The sequence below is a fragment of the Triticum urartu genome, chromosome 3A (genome assembly GCF_056163025.1).
Source record: "Triticum urartu cultivar PI428250 chromosome 3A, HENAU_Tu73, whole genome shotgun sequence".
In the NCBI taxonomy this organism is placed as follows: domain Eukaryota; kingdom Viridiplantae; phylum Streptophyta; class Magnoliopsida; order Poales; family Poaceae; genus Triticum; species Triticum urartu.
The window spans coordinates 260,914,590-260,922,706 of record NC_141875.1 but is presented as its reverse complement, the minus strand read 5'-3'; the positions used below and the strand labels follow the sequence as shown (position 1 = coordinate 260,922,706).

General features: G+C 38.4%; 1 long non-coding RNA gene across 2 annotated transcripts; it reads right to left on the bottom strand.

Moving 5' to 3' along the window:
* Positions 1 to 313: 313 nt before the first annotated feature.
* On the bottom strand, positions 314 to 5,127 carry LOC125543970 (uncharacterized). 2 transcript variants are annotated; one of them, XR_007299171.2, is made up of 5 exons: positions 4,674 to 5,127; positions 2,987 to 3,346; positions 2,569 to 2,657; positions 2,213 to 2,242; positions 314 to 830 (listed from the first exon to the last, which is right to left on the bottom strand). It is a non-coding gene; the product is annotated as an uncharacterized LOC125543970 (long non-coding RNA). The 2 variants fall into 2 exon arrangements; XR_007299172.2 differs by lacking the exon at positions 2,213 to 2,242.
* Positions 5,128 to 8,117: the final 2,990 nt, after the last annotated feature.

Below are 8,117 nucleotides of genomic sequence, written 5' to 3'. Positions count from 1 at the left end.
AGCACTTTGCAATCAAGGAAACAACATGGTACAGGAAACATATGGACACAAACTTGGTATGCATTCAAAGCACAAATTACATTCTTCAACTAACATCAAGGTTCAGGTTCATAGGCATCAGGATCTATTATATACTTAAAGCAAGAGTCAAATAAGCCATCACGTTCTTCCACATATGCTAATATTTTTTACGCCATTAGATTACAGTAACAACGGCTAAGATTTAAGTGGTTTTACATAACATCATAAAATATATATACCGATAGTATTGAGCTTTTATGGTGTCACGTTGAACGGTTACATACAAGTACGGTTGGTACAAAAACTACGGTTGATTAAAAAAGCCAATCATGACATGTACGAATATGTGAAGATAAAACACATTAACATACCCAGTCAGCCGACTTTGGTCATGTCTGCATGCTTCATATACAAGAGAAACACACGGACACGTATTCATGCAGTGCCTAATTGATTTGCATGCCGTGATTGATTTCTAGCAAACATACAACTTCAATTGGACAAGAACACATACACGTATCATATGCGACGACCAGCCCCCAAGCAGCATAAACACATACACGTATCATATGCGACGACCAGCCCCCAAGCAGCATAAACACACACACGCCGCTATTGCCAGCCAGCACGATAGCAGCAAGCATTCAGTATGCGTCCACCATGTCGGCAGATTGAAGGTACTGAAGCGTACAATATCATCCATGATGGATTGCAGGTACTGAAGCATCCAATCTGCACTCCCGATGCCGCGATGCCCAACAGAGCAAAGCCCCAATCCAAACACACGCCGAAAAAACCAGGACGCCCAGCTGTATAGCAACACCATCAAGTTGAGGTAATATCAGCACTCCATGTGTGTTTAGATATTTACATCTCAAAAAGTTTTGACAGCTTCTTTAAGAACAACCTATTTTCATGTACATTACTACAATTAAGTTATAGCATCACTTATTTGTATTTGACCTATAATAGCTATTTTTGAAATTGTTCTATCTTCTCAATAAAAAATACTAAGTATATCTCATTATTCATAGGGCCAAACAATTCATGCTACCTTTCATATCAAAGAGCAATCTATTTATGGATTCAAAATTTCAAGGTTGTGGAATCCATAAAAATACTGCCAATGAGCAATGTAAGTGAAATATATTTTTCATACAAAGCAAACATAGATGAGGTAAAAGGATCTCTAGAGGTTTACCCAGATTATTGCTCGAGTTTCTATAAAGGATACACTACAGAAACATGCAGAAAAAGAAAAACAATTCTCAGGTATGTTTATAGTTCAGAAATAAATGGAGTATTATATAATATTTATGATTCACTATCATGAATGGTGTGGTAGGTATTGTATTCGACTCCAAATTAGTGAGCATAAAACTACTACAAGTTGCACTTTATTTGGAAAGGACGCTCCAAGCTTGCTTAATACATCTATCTCTAACTTGCTGAGATCATTCGATGGGAAATGAAATGCCAAGTTGAATGGATGTAATATCATCTTTGGTACAGAAAACTATGTAGTAAAAAGAACATTTGTGCTCAATGATAGGCTTGAGATGCTCTACTTGAATGATAAAGCTAAGGTAAAGGTGCATTTAACTTTTTTTCAAAAATTAAGTATCGTGTCTGGAATTCCCTAACTAATTCACCTTACATATATTGCATTGAAATTGATGGATGATGAGGTGGACACTGTGTTAAAACATGAAAGGAAGAAGCAGAACATGCACCGATAAAATGGTGATTGGTTTTTCCACTGTATACACTTCTAGATTTTTATAAATGTGTCTAATTTGAAATTTATATTTATTTTGCAGTCACAGAATAATAATGTTTCAACTACCAAACTACGGTGTGTCTGGTGCGAATGAAATAGGAACCACACGATAGTAATGTGACTAAAATAAACAAAGATGGGCATCAAGACAAAATAACATCATCGTCACGTGAGTTCCACGGTGACAAGAAAAGAAGACCGGGATATGTTGTAATATCAGATGAATCAGAGGAGAATACACGGAGCATGTTTGCCAGAAAGCAAGGGAAAAGATGTCAGCCGAAACAATACAAGGCTTGAAGATGAAGATGAAGTACGTAAACCGAAGCCTAGGACAGCAATGAAATTATCTAGAAAATTGGTGCCTCAGTAGCTTATCAATTAAATAATAGGGCAACATATTTTACTTACCAAGATATATACAGTAAGTGTACTTGACATCTACAAAGATAAGAAGAAAACTTATTATATTGCAATAGCATTATGTCCTTAGTCTAGAATAGACTGAATACTTTCTTTAGATCAACCAATATAAGGAGACATTAACACTATGAAAAGCATGTCATATTGTATTTATTTGAAATATAGTTAGACATATACTTTTGGGAGTTCTATGTTCTTGGTAACAATTCTTCTATCATGTTGCATTTTCTATTCAAGTGTACCATGAGAAAAATTCCAATATTATAGTACGAGTAATATAGAAATCTTAGGAAGGAGCACAAAGATGATTTGCATTAGGAAGGATACAGAGCAATAACACTTACGGTGGTAAAAGTCCAGCAGTACAAACAATTAGGAAGGCATGAAGATGAAGAGTCGGATCTTGGGCACGGTAAAATAATATCCATTGCTACTGCCACTATAAGGAAGAATACAAGTGGTCAGCTCGAAGATAAAGTAGGCGAAATAAAGATATTGTTCTGGGTACTAAAACCTCCATGACTCATATAACCTTTTCAGATTAACAAAACCATGAATAGATGTTCAATATTATACGTACTAGTTGCAACACATGTAAAAATTCAACCATTGTATCTCAACTGACGTAGTTTTTTTACAATTAACAAGTTAAAACCTAATTGCTAAGACAAGGTAACAACAAATAAAAAACGACTTTACATTGCTATGTAGGAATTATAAGCCATAATATTATTTAGAATGATGGTTATCATCAGCACTCACATGTGGTAGAAGTCCAACAACACCGACGATGAGGAGGGCAACAACACAGTGGTTGGCCAAACATGTTGCTCACATCTTGGTGCTATTTATTTATTTCGCTATCTCCTCATATGAATCTGCCTCCGTTACCCGCACACCTCTAATAGACCATAGCAGTAGTCCACCATCTGTACTGTGCCGCAGGATCCAGTTATTCTCCATTAGCTTGCCTTGGTAAACAATTATTCTCTGTCCTATGCCACCTTGGCATTGATGCCCTGGCACCAACAGCTTGACCCAGTAGAACAATTTTGTCCAGGAAATCCATGAACCGGTACTCCATCCTGCATGAGATCTCTCACCACTCATTGGATGGGATATCTGGACAAACCCAAAGATTATACACCAAATATGTATAGGTTCAAGCTCAAAATAATAATATCAGCATTGTCACAGAAAACTATACAGTAAGTTGTTCCTGATGATTGGCTTAAGATGTTGTCATTGAACAACAAAGTTAAGAAAGTAAAGGCGCATCTAGTCCTCTATACGATTAAGTAATGTGTACTTAATTTTCTTCATTGATTCGTCTTGCATGCTATGGAAGTGTGGCAGAAACAATATTTTTAAGTTGGGTTAGATGCGCCTTTACAAAGAAAAATAATGACAAAGACAATAATGTAAGTTCTCGGTTCTAACCCCTAAAGAATCAAAAGGGAGATCAATGACAAGTGAAATAATAAGTCTATAATCCACATTCTCTGAATAATCTATCCATGAAAACAACAATTATGTATGAGGAAATTTCCTAAATTATAATTACAAGTAGATAGTGCTTCATTGTAAAAGTTAGACACTTCAGAAATTGAAGTTTAAAATCATCACATTACCTGTGAACAAATTTTACAAGTGACTTAAATAAATCAACTTATAACGTACATACACTGCCAAGCAAGAGGAGAAATGATTTGAGTCACAAATAGAGAAGGATTAAAGGTGTTAAGTAATGACATGAAGTGCCCAAGCGAAAATAGTGCACAGAATATAGTATACAAGGAGATATTTTAACTTCTTTTATTCCTCAAGTAAATGCATATGAGAACCAACTCATGATTTTTCAATACAAAGTTTGGTAGAAATAACTAACGTACAGTAAAAAATAAGGCGAGGAAGCTTTAATACAAAAAGACTTTGTAGATTGGATTTACAATTATTTTGTAGACAAGAAATGAGGGTTACATTTTATCTATTGAATGATTAGAAATTGGATTTTCCTAACTATATTGAATCATGTGTTACAATAGTAGATGCCTATGCAGATTAATATTTCCAGCTACTTTAATGCATATAGATGTTAACAACTGCAGAAACATCATCAACTATAATATATGAAATTAGTGTCACACGGTAATACATTGCATATAATGTTGGCTATATAAAGAGACGATAAATTAGTGTCACAAGGAAATGCTAAAGAGACGATAAATTAAGGATCAGTACAATGTGAACATGAAAAAAGATGCAACTTCAATTCCCTACAAAATGAAAGGGAAATCAACGGTAGATCAAATAGTTATATAGTGTAGATCCCACATGTAATCGATACATGAATAAGACTGTACGTACACAAACTAAGCAAGTCACATTATGAACTACTACAAATGATGCGAAGCAAGAGGAGAATGGGAGCATGCAGAGGGATTCATACCTGTCGCTCTTCATCAACCTAAGCGTCAAGGAACGAGAGGCCATTCTACACAACGCCAAAGCTCTCTGCCAGCACCTGTGATCTCCCAGGCGACTCGCATCCGCCTTTCCTTATCCGCGATGACGATATGCGATCTCACTGGTGGCCAGAGCAAGAATAGTTGCTCGAACACCCGGTCGCCTCCATGGTCAGAATGGCTTGGAAGATCGGCACACACCAAATCGCTGGGAAATCCGCGAACATGTGCACCCTTCGTCAGGTCAGTCACCGCCTCCTCCGCACCACCAACCTCCAGCACCGTCGCCCCGGCCGCGCCAACCATGAAGATGTCGAGTAGCACGACGCGTCCTCCTGGGATCTCCCTTGCCCACCCTACCCAAATCACAAAGAGAATAGTACAGTAAGAAAGGGGATTTTGTTGTCGGCGTGATTTGGGGAAAACAATAGCCTTTTCCTACTTTTTGCTATGGCAGGAATATTAGATGTACATATTTTGCTCTGATGGATGGACAAATAGCACGTACTTTGACCGATAAGTGAGAAATACGTTCTGTGAAAAAGAAAAAAAACAAGTGAGAAATACGATGCGTGGCAAAACTACAAAAATTCACTATTACATGTGAAACCACATTGGCGGAAGGATGTTAAAAAGACTACATATAACCAAAAGAAAAATTAAAACATTAGCTACAAAGAGGTTTAGGACATTAAAAAAGGGGTGAAATGCTAGACCAATGGCATTTTTTAAATATAATATATATATACAAACCTAGCTGACAAGGCATTTTTTAGTAAAGATTTTCAAATGGATACAAATCATATAGTTGACAAATTAGTGAAAAAAAAATATGATTGTGTAGATGAACGTAACAAGTCAAAATTGTTAGGAATATGTTGTATAAATAATATTGTACAATAAACATAATCGAAGTTTGAATCAAGAGAAAAAGAGCATCAATCGACGGTGAGTCAAAATTCTCTATTATACAAAAATAGTCTATATGCATAAATAAAATGTGTAAAGAGATTTTATATTTAATTACAACAGTGAGTCTATTTTACACAATTCAATTTTTCTATAATGGATTATGGCCATGTAATGGCATAATAGGAAATGCCTAAAATGGATGAAAAAACTAAGAAGAATATATGATAACAACCAAAACACACACACGAAAATGAATTAAAAGTATGTAGGAGTTTCTTATTCAATAATAGTAAAATTTCATACAATGTCAATAAAATAATAAAATGATTAAACCAAAGTATCATAAATGCAAATTTTTCATTGCAATATAATTATATCAAAACCTAGCCGCACAAATGTGCGGCTACACCCACTAGTTAATCCAGTGAGATCAATGCAAAAAGTAACTTTATAACACACATTAAGACTTAGTGAAAAAATGGGCATACGTGTGAGCAGGAATAACATGTTGACATGTTGGGGGCATGGAACAATGAGGCTACAGTGCAAGAAAATAACAAGAAAAAGAATGTCATTAAAGTACAGGTTAAACATGGCAAAACATGATTACTAAGAATCTCCATATAACATCTAGATCAATGGCATTAATCAAGACAAGTAAGCAAGTCATAACAGATTCTCAGACTGAGTGAAAAACAGACTAAGGCTAAAAACAGATTCATGATGCACACTTTCAGATAAAAAAAGTGTATTTTACGGGAACATTTCATGGCATCAAAGGGCCTGCCAAGAATGTACATGTAGAGCACTACGAAACATGATCACTGATCTACTTCTAGAAACCAATAGAACATGCTCAAAACATCATGGCAAGAATGCAAATGATAACAGATTTAGAGACTTAATGGAATGTAGTGAGCATGGCAGAAACAGCGACAAGTAGACATGTTTTCAAGCTTGGTTAACTCAACATAAAGCATATCATGGCATGTGAATACAGTCAAAGGGAAGAAGGCATATTTGTTCAGCTACTCATGGCAAGCACATGGTCATAGGATGCATAGAACACTAGCTATTCACATGGCAAAACTGAACTTACTGATAACAGGCTGAGAGAAACATTATTTAGCAAATTTAGGGCATGGTAATGATAACCTAAAGCATGCCATAATTTCAAACAAGGGCATGAATAGATAGAGGATAAGAAGATATACAAAACATCCTTAATGAGAAACTATAGATTATGCATGGATTCACTTGTAGCATCAAGTTAACATGGAAACATAATATAGCAGGTTCAGACTTAGCAGAAAACACTAAGTCACTGAAATCAGCAACAGCAAGTACCCTACTTTGCATTCTTGTGCTAGTCACCATAGGGCACATAAAAAATGCATGGGTTGCACCATTGTAAAGATGGCATGAATATGCTCCTAAAACATGTTGACATGATGCTCAAAAGATAATCACACGAAATGCTATAAAAAGACAAATCAACAAGTTATGATGACTTCCAGCAGATAAGATCATTGAGCACTTTTGCAACAATGATTAGGGCAACAAGATGAGGAGTAACATGCATGCAAACTACTCCATCTTCTAGAGCACTCAGAGAGAAACATTTTGACATATCGTATGCGCAAATCAGAGCAACGAGCACGGAGTATGAGCATTGCAACAAGTACACATGAGATGGAAAAACTTTGGGACTTAGCAGAAATATACCCTCGTGGATCGAGGGTTTCGGCACGCGAACCGAGATGGTTGTGAGCTCGCCAACGACAAGGGAGAGGAGATGGCCGAGGAGGTCGGAGGACGCCGGGCGGTGGAGCGACGGCGGCGGATTCGGCTAGATCTGGCGCCGGCGAGGTGGAGACGACATGAGCGGTGATGCGGCTCGGCTCCGACGCGGGGTCTGGTGGGCGGCGGTGGCTGACGGGCACGGGAGGCGGCGAGGTGGCGCATCGGAGCGGGGCGACAACGGCGAAGATCGACGGCAGTGTGAGGGAGGCTCAAGCGCGCGATGGCGGTGGACGGGGCAGCGCGCGCTGGCCCTGGCGGGCCTGCCGTGAACTCGCGGGCCGGCGGTGGTGGGAGGCGGTGGAGTTGCCACATGGCAGTTCCTGGTTCGCTTCGCGGCAGTGGCTGGACGTTTCCGGCTTGGGCGGATATGTTTGCTGCTAGGGTTTGATCAGGATTTTGAGGGGGAGGTGCTAATTTATAGGGAGAGGGAGCTAGGAGAGGGCTATTGAGGTGCGGTTTTCACCGACACGATCGTGATACAACGGCGAAGAGCCTGGAGAAGGTTTAGGTGGGCTAGTGGGTTGTTGGGCTGCAAAGAGAAAGGGGTCTGGCGGTTAACACGGTTAACCATTGGGGCATCAAACGACCTGCAAATAGAACGGAATTTGACAGGTGGTCTACCGGTTATATACCAAGACCACTTGTCAACTCTCGGCCCATTCCAAGAACATTTTTCTCCCTCTCACGAAATGAGATCTGGAAGGTTCGGCGGG